This window comes from Saccopteryx bilineata, chromosome X, assembly GCF_036850765.1.
Source record: "Saccopteryx bilineata isolate mSacBil1 chromosome X, mSacBil1_pri_phased_curated, whole genome shotgun sequence".
In the NCBI taxonomy this organism is placed as follows: Eukaryota; Metazoa; Chordata; class Mammalia; order Chiroptera; family Emballonuridae; genus Saccopteryx; species Saccopteryx bilineata.
In genome coordinates, this window is record NC_089502.1 from 44,184,774 (window position 1) to 44,203,722 (window position 18,949).

The following is an 18,949-nucleotide window of genomic DNA, read 5'->3' on the forward strand; positions in this document are numbered from 1 at the left end:
CTTCAGTGCGGGCTCATCTGGTTTGAGGAAAAGCCCACCAGCTTGAACCCAAGGTCGCTGGCTCCAGCATGGGGTTACTCGTTCTGCTGAAGGCTCGCGGTCAAGGCACATATGAGAAAGCAATCAATGAACAACTAAGGTGTTGCAACACGCAATGAAAAACTAATGACTGATGCTTCTCATCTCTCTCTGTTCCTGTCTGTCTGTCCCTGTCTATCCCTCTCTCTGACTCACTCTCTGTCTCTGTAAAAAAATAAATAAATAAATAAAAATTAAAAAAATAATCAAAGAGTATAAACCTTAAATGGCAATATACATAGCAGAATTACTACCCAAGTAATCCCTTAAATTTATAGTCCCTAGTGGCCAACATCTTCAAAAGATCAAGATCCTTTTCTTACTTGAAGTTACTAATTTAAAAACAATATTGCCTTGGCTAGATGGCTTGGTTAGTTAGAGTATCGTCCCCATACACAAAAGGTTGCTGGTTTGATCCCTAGTCAGGGCACATACAGAAACAGATTGATATTTTTGTCTCTCTCCCTCTCCCTTCTGCTCTCTAAAATCAATAAACAAATTAAAAAATAATATAGTCAAAAGGTATTACTTCAGATTTTTTAAATTCTGAAAGACAATTTGTATGTATGATAGCTATTTAATTAAACCCTTTCATAATGTACTGACTCATTTGCAATTATTCAATTTGGTAGACAATGACAACTTACTCTTCTCATTTACATGGGGAAAATTTAAAAAGCAATGGAAAGTCTGAAATGGAAAGGAGTCTGAAATGCCTTCTGTTGCTTATTTTTCTTCTATTAGTATATGATCCAATATCCTTCATGGGGCTAGAGAATTGGTGACTTTGCAAGAAGAGTGGCTCATATTTCTATTTATTTGCAGGCTGCACATTTCTAGCTTTGCCACTAAAAGCACAGACTTTGTCTTTTCTCTATAATACATCTGTCAGGAAGATTTCTTGTTATAAAGTTTTGATTAATTATATAAACTTGCATTCATTTCTGATGGTATAACCTGTATAATCTTTGAAAGCACGGACAATTCTAAAAATTAGTTTGGGGAACATATAATTTTACAGATTTATTTTTTTATCACAGATGTGTTCTTCTAAACTTTTTTGAATAATAGAAATAAGTTTTCATTTCTTTAGAAGATATGAGGTGGGTAGCAGGGGTGGATACTCAGGAACATACTGGCCATTGTAGTCAGATGGAGATTAAAAACAATGATAGTCAAGAAATACATTGTCAATCCATAATGAACAACGCTGTGCTTCAATTGCTCTATCCATATTCATACATGGTATATATAGTCCAATTATTTAATTAGCTCTCTAATCCTATGAAAGACCTACTTCTAAGCATTATTATATGTCTTCTCTTCTTCACACTACTGCATCTATTTAAAAATTGCTTCTCCTCCAGTGTTCTCAATAACAGTTAATGGCATCACAAACCTCTGGTCACTTGGTTTAGAAACTTCAGAATAACGTTTGAATACTTACTGCTAACCTACTAAGTCATGTAGATGCTACTTCCTTGACATCTCTCATTATCAGATCCTCCTTTTCACTTCTGGTGCCTACTTTCAACTCAAAACACTCAACCAAACTTGGGTCTGAAGAAGTAAAACAGCCTTTCAGGGAAAGAGCTTGAGGGCTTCAGTGCAAGTGCCCTCTGATATTTATATTGGTTGCTCAGTGATACTTTGTTTACGGCTTCAATCCTGGCTATACTCTGGATAACTGAGGTTGCCAGATAAGATTTATCTATAAACTAGACCCGGGGTCCCCAAACTACAGCCTGTGGGCCGCATGCGCCCCCCTGAGGCCATTTATCCGGCCCCTGTCAGTGAGAGGAGCATAGTTCCCATTGAAATACTGGTCAGTTTGTTGATTTAAATTTACTGGTTCCTTATTTTAAATATTGTATTTGTTCCTGTTTTGTTTTTTTACTTTAAAATAAGATATGTGCAGTGTGCATAGGGATTTGTTCATAGTTTTTTTTATAGTCCAGCCCTCCAATGGTCTGAGGGACAGTGAACTGGCCCCTGTGTAAAAAGGTTTGGGACCCCTGAACTAGACCTTGTTCGAAGTGCTTTATATCCATTAATATATTTCATTTTCACATCAACCCTATAAGGTAGGCTTTTCTATTATCCCTTTAAAGATAACATTGACTGGCCTGACCTGTGGTGGTACAGTGGATAGAGTGTTGACCTGGAATGCTGAGGTCACCAGTTCAAAACCATGGGCTTCCCTGGTGAAGGCACATATGGGAGTTAATGTTTGCTGCTCCCCCCTATTTTTCTCTCTCCCCTCTCTAAAAATGAATAAATAAAATCTTTTAAAAAAAGATAACACTGACTGACTTGCCTAGAATAACATAAGCTAGTAAGTGGACCACTGATACCTGCTTTATACCACTATTCTACAGCATTTCTTTATCTTTAATAAATATAAAGATATTATTTGACTGTAAATATGTTAATTAAATAGATACATTCGAGGGGGTTGTGGTAAATGTTTAAAAACTGGCTTTTGGTGTGGGGAAGGGGGAAAAGGAATCCTTGATTTCTATTATTTTCCAATTTCCGTGGTGTAAATACTACCCCCATGGCCATATGAATGTGGATTTGGGAAAATATGGGTACAACTGGCTAAGCCATATGACTCTAGTATACCACTGGACATTAGAGTCAAAACTTAAATATAAGTAGTATAAAATTCAAAACATAACAGAGTTATTTTGCTTATTCATTTCACTTATTCACACCTACTTTGAAAGACCAAAGTTCATGTACAGTATCATGTTAAATTTATTCTAGTTGTTACTCTGACGTAAACCATAAAATATGTATCATAAGTTTTCTAAGAAAAACAATCAGACTTCTTTTTGTGGAACACGGGGGAAAAAAATACTTTTCTGATTGGTGTGTGTGTATGCATTGCTAAAGCAGGTTTTGCTGAGCCTTTTTCTCTCTTAAGCTTTTTCTGTCCTTAAAATACTAGAGACTGAAGATTGAAGCTGTTACTATGCTGCAGCTAATTCCAAAACTCTCATATTAAAATTAGTGACTTTGTAAGTGATCTTCTTAAAGCATCACAAAACATATTCTGCACATACAGTTAGTCATTTATTATAAGTACCCTGTATGTGGTCGTGTTCGGAATTTATTCTGAATGTTTGATCTCCCTAATTTCTTGTGTGCCAAGGAATAGAAAGCGAACATAAAAATACACACACAAAGGCCAGAAGTTTTCCTCATTTTAAATAAGATTTAGAAGATGTGAAGGATAACATTTTCTCAAAAGGATGAATAGAATATAATCTTTTGCCTATTTGGAAGGATGTAGTACTGATACTCCCTTCCTAGGGAAACTCAAAGCACTTCTTCAAGTGTTTAGGAGAATTGATCTTCCCTGAAGGTGGGAGTTCAGACCCTCAAGAAAACAAATTCAATTAACAGATAACCAACCTATATCATGGAATATATGTTCTTTATGTGTTTATGTTTATTCACTTATAGTAGCACAACAACATATTAAATAGAAAGTTATATTACAATCTTTAAAATTATTAATATTTCTTCAAGACATCCTGATAGTTGATCTTTAAAACCAATGTTGATAGACTAATATATTGACTCTTGTACAAGTTGCCAGTCTTTTCACTTTTCTATCCAAAATTTCAGTATACCAACTCTCTCCTCTGGAAAGTACCAGGCTTAAGAAGCCAAATATGGGTTGCACACATTAGCTGATTAAAAGATAGTGCTAATGCTAATAAGATCAAGGTTATGGTTCAATTAACTTTCTTATGGACCAATTAAACAAAAGAGAATACCTCTAATCTCAATTCATTAAGGTTTTTTTAAAAAAATAGTTTTTTTAATTAATTAATTTATTTATTTAGTATCTATACACGTGCCAAACACTATGCTAAGCCTTAGAGTTACAGAAAGGAATAAAATGTAGTCTCCTCCCTCTAGGCACTTGCAAGTGTTTTCTCTATGTGAGCTATTCGTTATTACAAAGAATAAGAACTAAGCCAGTGAAACAAATTGTGCACATTTATTATCACCTCCAGTAGTAGGAAGAAATAATTTCCAAATCACATTCTGAACTTACACGAGGTTAGTATTTCTCCCTATATAAAAAAGAATACTTATTTTTCTTTAGTGTCCAATAATTTGTCAAAATAATAAATTGTACTTGTTTAGATAGTTCTGAATTCAGTAGTGCTCTTCATTTAAAAATTGGTAACCAGGCCCTGGCCGGTTGGCTCAGTGGTAGAGCATCGGCCTGGCGTGTGTGGGGGGGGGACCCGGGTTTGATTCCCGGCCAGGGCACATAGGAGAAGCGCCCATTTGCTTCTCCACCCCCGCTTCTTCTCTGTCTCTCTCTTCCCCTCCCGCAGCCAAGGCTCCATTGGAGCAAAGATGGCCCGGGCGCTGGGGATGGCTCCTTGGCCTCTGCCCCAGGCGCTAGAGTGGCTCTGGTCGGGGCAGAGCCACTCCCCGGAGGGGCAGAGCATCGCCCCTGGTGGACAGAGCGTCGCCCCTGGTAGGCATGCTGGGTGGATCCCGGTCGGGCGCATGCAGGAGTCTGTCTGACTGTCTCTCCCCGTTTCCAGCTTCAGAAAAATACAAAAAAAAAAAAATTGGTAACCAAAAATAGATTAGAGTTTGGGCCAGGGAAGATGCATAGTGCAGCAAAAATAACAGAGTTGCAATTTTTGCCTAGAGAAAATAGGGCTGTAATAAATTTTTAAAGGAATATAACTACATTTCTTCTTCTATCCCTTTGTAATTTCTAAATCAACTATTCATTTCATTCTTTTTTTTTTTTTTGTATTTTTCTTAAGTTGGAAATGGGGAGGCAGTCAGACTCCCGCATGCGCCCGACCAGGATCCACCCGGCATGCCCACCAGGGGGCGATGCTCTGCCCATCTGGGGCGTCGCTCTGCTGCAATCAGAGCCATTCTAGCACCTGAGAGAGGCCACAGAGCCATCCTCAGTGCCCGGGCAAACTTTGCTCCAATGGAGCCTCGGCTACAGGAGGGGAAGAGAGAGACAGAGAGGAAGGAGAGGGGGAGGGGTGGAGAAGCAGACGGGCGCTTCTCCTGTGTGCTCTGGCCGGGAATCGAACCTGGGACTCCTGCACGCCAGGCCGACGCTCTACCACTCAGCCAACCAGCCAGGGCCACTACATATCCACCTCAATGAAAAGGAATCTATGCTATAAGTATCTGATGATGAAAACTGACCCTTAATTGGACAATAAAACTCTGTGGCATAAAGCCCGATCACAGAACAGCTGTCATTTAGGGATTTCAATCTCTAAACCTGCACTTTGTTTCAAAGGTGAGTGTGAGCTCATTTACACACTTTTCCTTCTTGAACTGTTAGGCAAAATCATTAAGACAAACTATAAATTGCATTAGTTATATGCCTCACTATCTGACTTGTAGTGATAAATCAAGGATTTATTCATAAATACTAATGAATTGTATCTGATAGCTCAATTTTCAAAGTGGAATATCAGAAAGTTGTCATTTTAACAATTCAAATATATCAATAGCACTTTATATTTGACAATTGAAAGGTCAAGGTTATCTAATCTGAACCCTAATTGCTTAAACACCAGCCCGAATCCAGTATATCTCAAACCTCACTTATCTTTTTAACACAACTATAGCAGTCACTCAAGTTTTTATTATTTACTTATTCAATTTTTATTGAATTTATAGAGGTGACATTTGTTAATAAAATTATATAGCTTTCAAGAGTACAATTTTATAATACATTATCTGTATATTTTATTGTGTGTTCATCTTGAACTTCCTATTTAAAATCATTAATAACACAATATGGCTCACGTTTTTTATATTTTCACTCTGCTATCTAAAGTATTTTGGGAGAAGAGACTGATCAGGAGTAAGTAGCAATTACACAGCACAAGAAATACAGACTCCAATTTCAAAGGTTCAATAGTGAATAAAGGTTTTGGCATTTGCCTATCTCAGGAAAAAAGGTGATAAAATATGGTGTAGCAACTCTTACTACTGTTACTGAATATCTTTCAATTAAAATGTTAATATAAATAAAGGATGTCTCTTCTGGGCCCTACTGGCAAAAAGTTTTTTCTAGTTATTATTCATAATATATAGACATTTGATCAAGGATCTTGCTGGTGCTAACCCCTTTCATGTCTTTCAAAAAATAATGATATAACAAAAATAAATCAGTCAGAAAAAGACAAATAGCATACGATTTCACTTATATTTGGAATCTAAAGAACAAAATAAATGAACAAACAAAATTAAAAGACTCGTAGGCACAGAGAACAGACTGATGGTTGCTAGAGGACAGGGAGGTTGGGGACGGGGTGAAAAAGGTGAAAGGATTAAGAAGTACAAATTGGTAGTTACAGACTAGTCACCAGGATGTAAAATAGAGCATAGGAAATATAGTGAACAGTATTGTAATAACTATGTATGGTGCTAGGTGAGTACTGGAAATATTGGGAGGGAACACTTTGTAAAGTATACGATTGACTAACCAGTATGCTGTATACCTGAAACTAACACAAAATAATATTGAATGTAAACTTTAATTGAAAACAAAATTTTAAAATGCTAATGATATTATGGTTTTGGTATAATTTAATTATTTATTTGTGGCCCTGTGTGTGGTAGTCTCAGGTTCAATTCCTGGTCAGGGCACACAGGAGAATCAACCATTTGCTTCTCCACCTCTTCCCCTTCTTTCTCTCTCTCTCTCTCTCTCTCTCTCTCTCTCTCTCTCTCTCTCTCCTCCCCTTTTGCAGCCATGGCTCAAATGGCCTGGGTGCTGAGGATGACTCCATGGCCTCTCTCAGGTGCTGAAAATAGCTCAGTTGCTGAGTAATGGAACAGCAGCCCCAGATGGGCAGAGTATCACCCTGTAGGGGGCTTACTAGGTGGATCCCATTGGGGATGCATGTGGGAGTCTGTCTCTCTGTCTTCATGCCTCCCTCCCTCTCATTTAATAAAAAAGTAAAATAGCCCTGGCCTGTTGGCTCAGCAGTAGAGTGTCATCCCAGTGTGTGGAAGTCCTGGGTTTGATTCCTGGTCAGGGCATACAGAAGAAGTGACCATCTGTTTCTCCACCCCTCCTCCCTCTCTCTCTCTCTCTCTCTCTCTCTCTCTCTCTCTCTTCCTTTCCTGCAGCCATGGCTCCAATGGTTCAAGCAAAGCTGGCCCCAGGCACTGAGGATGGCTCCATAGCCTCAGCCTCAGGAGCTAAAATAGCTTGGTTGCTGAGCAATGAAGCTGAGACCCAGCCGGACAGACCATTGCCTGGTAGGGGCTTGCCAGGTAGATCCTGGTCAGAGTGCATGATTCAATCTATCTCTGCCTCCCTGCCTCTCACTTAATAAAAATAATTATTTATTTGTGAATGCCAACAAATTTATTGAAAAAAAATTATCAAGTGAAAATTCTGTAGTAAGTTCTGTGCTTCTGGACTTTTATTTAAATATTAACATGTTAATGTAAAATGTATTCATTTTTTGTGACAGTGACAGAGAGAGGGATGGATAGGGACCAACAGACAGGAAGGGAGAGAGATGAGAAGCATCAATTTTTCATTGTGGCACCTTCGTTGTTCATTGACTGCTTTTTCATATGTGCCTTGACCAGGGGGCTACAGCAGAGTGAGTGACCCCTTGCTCAAGCCAGCGACCTTGGTTTCAAGCTGGTGCTCAAACCAGATGTGCTCGTGCTCAAGCTGGTGACCTTGAGGTTTAGAACCTCAGTCCTCTGCATCCCTCTGCAATGCTCTATCTACTGCGCCACTGCCTGGTCAGGAATAAAATTTTAAAACCTTTTACAATATATTAAATATTCTAAGATTTAATGATGGCATACTTACAGCATCTTGGCATTCAAATGCAGAATACAAGAAGGCGAGGAAAGCTGTTTAGCATCTCTTTCAACCAGTAATCCAGTTTTAATATTAGAAAAGAGAGTAGTCACAAGGAATGACTAAACAAGAAGTAAGGGCAACTGAAGGCTAAAGTAGCTCTTCTAAAACTAAGCTTACATTCAATACTGCCCAATATCTTGAGAAAATTAGTTGGGTCAGTACTTCTGAATTCACGCGTATCTAGAATGAACAAGATCAAGTTATGAAGCATTCCAATGTAATTCTCTAGTAAATATTTCCTTCATTAGAAAATCTGAAAGCGGCCCTGGCCGGTTGGCTCAGCGGTAGAGCATCGGCCTGGCGTGCAGGGGACCCGGGTTCAATTCCCGGCCAGGGCACATAGGAGAGGCGCCCATTTGCTTCTCCACCCCCCTCCCCTCCTTCCTCTCTGTCTCTCTCTTCCCCTCCCGCAGCCAAGGCTCCATTGGAGCAAAGATGGCCCGGGCGCTGGGGATGGCTCCTTGGCCTCTGCCCCAGGCGCTAGAGTGGCTCTGGTCGGGCAGAGCATCGCCCCCTGGTGGGCAGAGCATCGCCCTTGGTGGGCGTGCCGGGTGGATCCCGGTCGGGCGAATGCGGGAGTCTGTCTGACTGTCTCTCCCCGTTTCCAGCTTCGGAAAAAAAAAAAAAAAAAAAAAAAAAAAAAAAAAAAGGAAATCTGAAAGCAATTGAAGTGGGCTTCTGAATATCAACTTTGTCCACAGTAGCTTTCAAGGGCTCTGTTTTTCCTCTATGGCCTGAACTCTTTGGGCAACTAGGGAAGGCCAGTGTATTTCAAAGAGGGAAATAGAAGCTTATCAAAGCAAGCATTCTTTATGTTTTTTTAAGTGGAATGTTTTTTTTTTTTTTTGAAAGAGAGAGAGAGAGAGAGAAGTGAAATGAGGAGGGGTGGAGAAGCACATGGGCACTTCTCCTGTGTGCTCTGGCCGGGAATCGAACCTGGGACATCCATACGCCCAGCCGACACTCCACCACTGAGCCAACTGGCCAGGGTTTCAAATAAGTTTAGATGGTACATAGTCTTCCTTGAAACTATACCAAAACTCAACACATGGTAATTTCTTAAATGTTAGGTGCAGGGTAGAGTTTGAAACCATACCAATAAACTCTGTACTTCCTTAAATGGGGTCCTTTATATATACGTACATGGTTTAGTAATATTTACATTGGTCATTGGAAAGTACTGCTTTATTAAGTTATTCATATCTCACAAATGTGACTCATTTCAAGATGATACAATACCAAAAAAAATCTGTTGTTTTTGATATTGTATCACCATTGCTAGCATCAGACAAATGTAAGTACTAGGATGTTGTCAAGCTCGCATGGTAGGTAAGGTTAATAAAGTTCTAATTTTTGCTTGAATACTTAAATTTTGTCATTAGCAACAAATTTTGTCATTTATTTTCCTTGACAAAATAGGCTCACTTAGTTCATTTTGGAGAAAAAGTCTTCCAAAATGCCCATGTCGGGATAACCACTGTTTGTTAACAGTTCTTTCAAGTTAAAAAGAGGTTGTTTGAAGAAAGTGGCTAGTTCAGCTCACAACGCAGTCATACAACTGCTTCCCATTTAATTCACCATCATATTTTGGTCTGCTCCGAAGTGTTTTTATGCCTACTTCACATTTCATCACACAGAATATGCAAAAATACTGTGTATGACAGGGTAAGATAAATAATAGGATAATAACATTAATTATTCTTACTGATTTATCAAGGACATTCTTAAGTAAAACTGACATTTTCTTTTTTGCTGTAAATGCATGGAGGTACAATACAGTTTGGTGCCAGTGTCTTAATTTGTGCTAAAGGGCTTGCAGTTTTTTCCAACCACTGCTTTTCCACCTTCTGAGTAAATGTTAACACAGTGAATATGGCAAATAATGTCTATATATTACTATGAAAATAGTTTTGACCTCATGAATCCCAGATCATATTTTGAAAACTGTTGGGCTATATCAATGATCCCCAAACTTTAATATGCATGAGGATAACCTGAGAAACTTGCTAAAACACTTTACTCCCAGGTGCACATTTACTGACTCAGTATGTCTGGCTGGAGAATCTGTACTTTAACAAGGTCCATGGGTTCTTTGGCTGCATGTTATCTGTGGCCCATAATTTTATTAATTTTCTTAGTGAAACACTTTATTTTGGTAACAAGGAGTAATAAAGAATTCTTAATTCCTTTTCTTTCTAGTAGTGACTGAACTGGGAGAGTCAAATGGATAGCAACATACAAAAATTCACTTGCAGTCCTTAATTTTTTCCAGAAATGCGAAGATGCCTGAGTTATGTGACTTGCAATTGTTATTTTCGCTGCAGCATATCAGCAGTTGCTCCATTTTTCTTCTTGTCTTCAGGTTTTATGGAAGGAAATAGAAGTACTTCCTTGATGTTATTGGAGTCTGTGAGGAACATGGTGACTTGGTCAATGCCCATGCCCCAGCCAGCTGTGGAGAGCAGCCTGTATTCCAGGATGGTGCAGAAGTGTTCATCTAGGAACAGAGCCTCATCATCACTAGCAGACTTGGCCTTGGCCTGTTGTTTGAAAAGCTGCCACTTCCTCATGAAGTCATTCACCTTGGTGTAGGCACTGCATATTTCCTTCTTCATGATATAGAGCTCAAAGTGCTCAGTCAGATTGTCTTCAGAGCCATGTCATTTAGCCAAAGGGTTCATTGTCGTAAGAGATCACAGATGAATGTAAGGTTGACGCAAAACTTCTAGGAACTCCATCAAAAACTTATCAAGGAACCTGGCTGTGGTCCAAGCTGGAGGGCATTCAACAGCCTTTGCCATGCAGATATCATCAAGAATTTTGTTTCTTCAGTTTTGAAAGGCTGTTTTGGGCAGCTTTTCTCAAGCTCTTTTACCATGCTGATCCTCTGAAAGGGTAGTGTGACGTTAATAAGTGACCTTTTAACTGCTTATAATGTGCCTCACTATTAACCCTGAAGCCATCTTTTTTTGTGTGTGATTTCCATAAGATCATGATAGCTTGTAGGACTTACAGGTGGTGAACTCAGAATTGTGAATCAAGTCAATTCCTTCATTCAGGAAATGGCCCCTAATTTTGTAAATCTGGTTAATGCCACCAAACCCAAACATCTTATGGAAGAGTTATGAAGCAATTCTCATATTTAAATTCATGTCTAGTTTGTTGTGGAAACGGCATGGCCACAACTTCTCCCAGGGAGATATTCATCACGAAAATTGGAATCTCTAGGAATTCCAGCTCACCCAACAAACTTCTTTTATACGTGATGATTTCAGGGTGAATAATACATTTCTGCCTTACAAAGTCATTAAGGATCAAGCTCAAGAATCTCTAATAATATGGTGTTTCCTTATCTTTGAAGCCAAAGTGAAGATGAGGTTACATATGCAAGCAAGGAGACAGCGGTATGATTTCTTAGGGAATGATTCTCAACTCATCCTTCTTGGTTTTCCTAGGATTCCTCTGAATTCCAATTATGTCTCCCTGACCCAGTTTGTTATTGATACAAATAAATTCTTCTAATTTATAATTCCTGTAACTGGCTATGACTTGCAACTTGATCCTCTCTCCTCAAAGGCCAGGGAAAATGAGCTTTCCCTAAGAGCTCTTTAGTCATGGATCCTACCCACCACCTTTAAGATGATGTCCTTCAGGTGGTCAACAGGCTGCAACCGACGGTATTCTTAGATGAAATGAGTGAGAGAGACATCTATATGGAACTTTTATGGGTATGGGTCTTCCCCATTGACCTTTAGTTGGTGGAATGCTTGGCTTTGGATACAAGTAGTATTGGTTTGGATCCAGATTCTTTTCCTTGACACGCAAATCATTGTCAGTGATGGGGTGAGTGGCAACAGCATTGACCTGGCTTAGTTGTTCTCACTGAGCTTCTCATGCTTGGCCTCCTTCTCCACTACGTTCTTCTCAGTTTTCAGGTGTCTTTTTAGCTCATTTCTTTTATTAGAATGTAGCTTGTCCTTGTGAAGTGCTGTGAAAGGAGCAAGTTGATCCAATTGCAGCTCTCTCTGCCCTCACTGTGCTCAGGAGACTGGCACAGGGACTTCCTAAGAAGCCTTACAGCAGCTTGCACCAACATGTGAGAATACCCAGGAACTAATGATTACCACCACTGTTGCTCAGCTTCAGCTCACCACTGTCACATTTATCTAAGGTCCCTGCATTACAGCCATCTCTCCAGAGGCCCTGACCTGAAAGGTATGGCCCATAATTTAAGAAATATTAGGCTGGAGTTTGATTATAGTTTCAGTTTCAAGGTTATGATCTGGTCACTCTGCCCAGTCCATTATACTGCATAGAAAAACTCTATCAATAGTAGTATTTTATTTTTATCAGTAAGTACTTCACATAGAGAAGTTTGAAAATTAACCACATCAGAAACAGGCTCATTCTATTCATGTTATAATACAACTCTACTGTCATGATTATCTCTCAGCTTAATCACTATAACAGCTTCCTCACTGGTTTCTAAAATTACCAGTATCAGCCTTACAATTTATTCCCCTCACAGCTACGAGATATATTTTTCTAAAAGGCAAAAAGTGTTATCTGGAGAGTGTTATGCTAAATGAAATAAGCCAGTCAGAGAAAGACAAATACCATATGATTTCCCTCATATGTGGAATCTAATGAACAAAATAAATAAACAAAATAAAAACAGACTCATAGTTATAGATAACAGACTGATTGCTGTCAGAGGGGAGAGGAGTTGGGGAGCTGAGTGATAAAGGTGAAGGTATTAAGCAAAAGAAAAGAAAAGAAATACCACAAAAAAAAAGAAATACCCCCCCCAAAAAACCCTCATAGACACAGACAACATTGTGGTGATTACCAGATGGAAAGTGGGGTAGGGGGAAGCAGAAGAGGGTAAAAAGGGAATAAATGATGATGGAAGGAGACTTGACTTGGGGTGGTGAATCCACAATACAATATACAGATGATGTATTATAGAATCGTACATCTGAAACCTATACAATTTTGTTAACCAATGTCACCCCAATAAATTAAAAAAATAAACAGAGAAATAAAAATAGAAGAAAAATGTACATATTATTCCTTTGCTAAAGGCCCTTAAAGAGTTCCATTTCACCTAAAGAATAAAGTTCAACCTCCTTTCAAAAGATTTTGGCCCATCTTGGTTATAAATTCAGCTTTTTCACTGTCTGGTGCAGACTTCCCTTGAGGTTATCTGGTTTATTTGAGTTTCACTTAATCTATTAACTCCTTAAGCTTAGTTAGGGACTGGGTCTTTCATCGATGTATCTACAACATCTAATAGAGTATCTGGAATGTAACATGTGTCAAATACATGTTTGATCAATGTAATTTTAAGTATGTTATGTTTAGTGATAATTTGAATCTTGATTCAATCTGAAAACAAATTAATCCTTAAAGATGATTATAATGAACAGATTCTAAGGTACACCTCCTCCCTACATTCAAAGATGGCATATCTTGACAGGACATGTCTGCCTACAGCAAGAATCTATCATATATACATAAGATAAAAACTTGAACACTAATTCTACTATATAGACATTGGGTTTAGTGAGATGCACACTGCCATACTGCTGATCCCATTGAAATGACCATACTGCCACAGTAGCACTAACAATGGTGGCAAAATCTCTCTCCAACAGGGCTTGACTATACCTAAGTTTCCTTAAATATTGTCAAACTCTAGAGAGGGCCATTTTGGGGTATATCTAAAAATCCCTAGCTAAATTGGCATTTGAGTGCCAGACTCATTTATGAGCTAACATTTAGGAGCTAATACAGATGACATTTTAGTCCCAAGCTCAATTTAGAATCTAGTTATTTTTTGGTTCAATAGGAGACCAGTGGTTTGGTCACTTAAGAAGAAGTTCAGAGGTCATAAAAGAGAAGTCTTAAAGTAGTTGGAAGTGGTTGAGTGTCTATACAATCTTAAAATAGTGCTGACACCGAGGAAAAGGAAATTATAAGACAGGCTATTGCAAAACCATGCAAAAATTGTAGTATATATGTTATTTAATTGTAGTATATATGTTATTAATTAATTAGGTATCCTGTAATTGTATTACAATTTTTATAGTAAATTTTTCTATTGTCATAGTTTTGGTTTTGGGGTAGTAAGGTTTCTAGAAACCAAATTCAACATTTGTTGTTGAATTTTTAATGTTTTCTGGAGGAATGAGAATCAGTTAACTCCAAGCATCAATGTTTTCCATCATTTGGGAAAATAAATTGTGCAATATCCAGAGCTGTTCAGAATCTGATAAGAATATTTGATGGTACAAGGTGAAGCAACTACTGAGTAATGATATATAAACAGCAGATCGAAAACAAAGATATTTGTTGAGCAGTATAAAAGGGTAAACAGGAGATTTAGGGGTTTCAGGGGAAAAAAACTCTTATCATTAGAAATTATGGTATATAGGCCCTGGCCAGTTGGCTCAGCAGTAGAGCTTTGATCCCACGTGTGGAAGTCCTGGGTTTGACTCCAGGTCAGGGTACACAGGAGAAGCGATGATCTGCTTCTTCACCCCTCCTCCTCCTCCTCCTCTCTCTCTCTCTCTCTCTCTCTCCCTCTCTTTCTCTCTCTTTTCTCTTCTCCTCCTGCTGCCAAAAAGAAGTGATAAAATATAAAACAAAACAAAACATTAGAAGTAATAGTATAAAAAATTAAAGTTTAAATTAAAAAGAGAAATTATAGTGATCCGAATAGAACTGATTCTATTTTCTTGCAATGTGAGATCTTGGGAAGGAGAGTTACACTGAATAAACTGTTGTTGTATAAAGAAGAAACATATAAGCACAAAGCCAAACCATGGCTTAGACTTACAATAAAAATGGGACATGGCTTCCACTACTTGCCACTTTACCCTCAACCTTTCAGACCAGGTAAAACTAGTATAAGAATGTATCAAAAGAACAGACATGCCTCTGTACCTTAAATATTGCCAAACTCTAGAGAGGGCCATTTTTGTGTAGATCAGAAGCCTTAGCTAAATTGACATTTGAGTGCCAGACTCAAATATCATTATTGCCAAAAAATGCAATAGAGCCTGAAAATATGAGCTCCCTGGAAGGAAAAGACCACATCATTGTTTATCCTGGGCTACTCCCTGCTCATTCTTCTCCTCCTACCACAACATCCAGCACAGTGCTGGTCATAAAGGGGTGTTTAAATTCTTGTTGAAATTGGAACCGCTTTTTGTGTACATTCTCTTCAGGTATACTTTCTAATAGGAAAATTAGGTTGGAAATTGCATTAATTATTAAAATTAGGGAGAGCAAAATTATGTTCAAGATAGGATATTTATTTTGGTCTGGCCACAAGACCCTAAGGGTACAAAAGTTAGGGAAATCCAAATAGTATTACTCTATTAAGTGTTCGAATTAGAGAAAAAGAGATTTTGGTATGGCTCTGAAGAAATTCTGGCATTATTTAGTATAAAAATTGATAAATAAGAATATCCTGCCAACTGAAACTATTAAATTTCTTCCTATATGAAGTATTATAAATGCTAACCTCTGTGCTAAGAACCACATACTAATTATAAAAATGAACACAAACTTGTCTCACTTGTGGTTTTATCCTTTCACAATAAATTGTTTCTGAAAGTCAATAAGAAAGATGAACCTATCCTTTAGAACTACACTTTTTTATTATACTTATTGGAGTGACATTGGTTAATAAAATCATGTAAGTTTCAGGTTTAAAATTCTATAATATATCATCTGTATATTGTAAGGTATTCACCACCCAATGTCAAGTCTCTTTGCATCACCATTTATCCCCCCAACACTATCCTCTACTACACCCACCTCCCTTTCCCTCTGCTAATCACTATACTATTGTCTGTGTCCATGAGGGTTTTTTTCTAAATCCTTTCAATTCCATTTCTGAGAATATATTCAAAGAAACCCAAAATGCCAATTCAAATAGATATGTTTGTTAGTTCATGATGTACACCTGAAACTAATGCAATATTGAGTGTCCACTGTAATTGAAAAATAAAATGGTTTTCAAAGAAAAATTAAATTAAAATTTTGAGGGAAAAGAAAGAAAGAATATATGCACCTCTATGTCCATTGAAGTGTTATTTACAATAGCCAAGATTTGGAAGCATCCCAAGTGTCCATCAGTAGATGAGTGGGTAAAAAAACTGTGGTACATTTACACAATGAAATACTACTTGGCCATAAAAAAAGGAAATCTTACCCTTTGCAACAGCATAGATGGACTTGGAGAGCATTATGCTAGGTGAAATAAGCCAGTCAGAGAAAGACAAGCACCATATGATTTCACGTATATGTGGAATCCAATGAACAAAATAAACGAACAAACAAATAGAAACAGACACATAAATAGTGAATAACTATCTGAGAGAAAAGAGGTTGTGGGGCTAGGTGAAAAAGGTGAAGGGATTAAGTAGAACTGCGCTTTGAAATCACAGGAACCTGATACAAAAGACACTGTATTAATACAAAGAAATATAATTAAAATGTTTGTCATCACACTGAAAAGATTCTGTTGTTATCATAGTGAGATAATTGATTTAATCACTCACTGACACTGACGAAACTTTTTACAGAATATAAGGCTAGTGTAATAAAATGAGGGACAGAGAAGTTATCAAGTTCATGGCAATTCATTCTTTTTTCTTTCCAATTAGTATTTCTTTTGTGATATGCATTGCCAATCTCCAAGACAGGGCTAGAGATGATGGTAAGGAGGTGGGTATCTTTTAATGAATCTGGCCGCATAGTCAGTATTTTCTATATACTGCTCACAAAAATTAGGGGATATTTCAAAAATGAATATGAAGCAATAAAATATCCCCTAATATTTGTGAGCAGTATATTATCTAATTTATCCCTCACAATAACAATATAAGGTAAGTAAATTATCATCCCCCACTGTACAGATTTAAAAACTGAGTTACGAAGAGGTTAATTTGGCTGAAGTCTGAAAACTATTACATGATAGGTTGGAATTCAAGTGAAAATTCATTTGATTCCTAAGTCCCCTCTCTTGACCACTGTTGTCATCAAAACATCCAAAAGCCATTTCTATTGTTAGAGGTTATCATCTTGATTTTAAGCTGTTGTTGATGCTAAAAATGGAAATACAGAGTGAAGAAGGAGAAAGTAGTTGTTTTAGTCAGTTAGTTATGTAATTTCTCTGTATTTCTCAGAAACTGCCTAGAAAAAAACAGCAATTTGGTTGTGCCAACTTTTTTTCTGCTTCTGCATATAAAACAATTACAGATTTTAAAATGTAGTGAACAGATAAAATTACCAAAGGAGACATATTATGTTTAGTAATAAAATTATTAGCAAAAGGTTCAAGAAAACTAACATTCAATAAATGTCCACTATGTGTCAAACACTTTATTTACAACATTGTAGAAAATGAGAATTATTATCCTCCCTTTTATAAACAAGATAAATGAAGTCCAGGTTAACAACTTGCTTAATGTCACATATTTATTAATTGGTAGATCTGGAATTCAAGGCAAGCAGTCGAACTCAAGGACACCTGTCCTCCCATTGTAATAAGTTGTCTCCCAATTTCAAATGGAGCACATTCATCTTTGGTACAATAGATTGAGATAAAAATAGAGCAATCATGGAGTTTTCCTTACCATCAAAGGATAATCCACTAGCTTTTAATTACATTACTCAAGGTAAGTCAATTTCTTTGTCTTGTTTGCCAGTTTAACCAAACATTAGCCAGATAGAATCAGCAAAGAGTGTGGGACACGGATGCTTGCTAAGGCAATGGAGGTGACCGGTGCTTTTGCACTAGCCAGTTTCTGTCTCTCTTACACATCCTGTTTCTTTGCCAAAATTAAATAGTGGTGGGAAAACAAGAATTCATAATACCCTACAACTTTAAATATTTTGGAACTGTGTTAAACATAGCTTGTTTGTAGATCTATAAATGAAAACCTCACTCATATATATAACCATACTTTTCTAGCCTTTATTTAAATGACTTTTGAAATTCTCTAATGGGAAAAGATGTACCGACCTGGAAATGTATTAATGGCTAACTAGCCAGAAATCAACGCTATCTTCTTTAAAAATTTAGAAACATTACAAGTGCTATTAAAATAAGCCAATTCTTTTCAGATCACCACAAGTTTGGGAAACGAAATGCAGTCCATAAGGTGAAGCACATGGAAAAAGTGAGCTAGAGCTTTGATTAATATTATAAAGAAACGGAACAAGTAAACTCTCTAAAGAAGCATGATTGGGAAGAATATATAGTTGACTCTTAAAAATTGGGGGGTTAGGGGTGCTGAGCCACACACAATTGGAAATTCGTGTATAAATTTTGACTCCCCCAAAACTTAACTACACTTGTCCCTTGTTATCTGCAGGGGATTGGTTTTCGGACACCCCTTATATAGAATGGGTATGCTCAAGTGCCTTAGGTAAAATGGCATAAAACAATGCATATAGTCAGTCCTCACCATCCACAGAATCCCACCTGCAGATCCAAAATATTGTTTTCTATCCATGGTTGATGTGAAACCCAGGGATATGGAAGGCCATTTTTGATACATACTTTGAATTAGTATAGATATTTTAGACAATACTGTAATTTTAAGGGAGTTCCATATTATTATATCAACAGTGTGCATTTCTGAAAGAGGCAAAACTGAGCACCACAGTATACAAATAGAAAGACCATGCTTGATTTAAGAAAACAGAAGTACACTAAGGATGTACAATATATTCGAGAAGTTCTTAAGCCTTATCCTCCCCCTCCTCCACCTCTTCAAACTCCTACTGTTTATAGGCTGTGCTGTTCTGGTACCGCTGGTACTTGAACGCCAGGTTGTTCACATTGTTCTCAGCCTCAGTGAACTCCATCTGTCCATGCCCCCCTCCATGTACCAGTGCAGGAAGGCCTTGCGCCAGAACATAGCCTTAAACTACTCTGAA

At 37.7% G+C, this 18,949-nt stretch overlaps 1 protein-coding gene and 1 pseudogene across 3 annotated transcripts in view; both read right to left on the reverse strand.

Annotated features, from left to right (window-relative positions):
• Positions 1–18,949, reverse strand: part of RNF128 (ring finger protein 128) — a 112,566-nt gene that overhangs the window by 33,890 nt on the left and 59,727 nt on the right. The window lies entirely within an intron of this gene.
• LOC136317268 (lysine--tRNA ligase pseudogene) lies at positions 10,300–18,877 on the reverse strand (annotated as a pseudogene).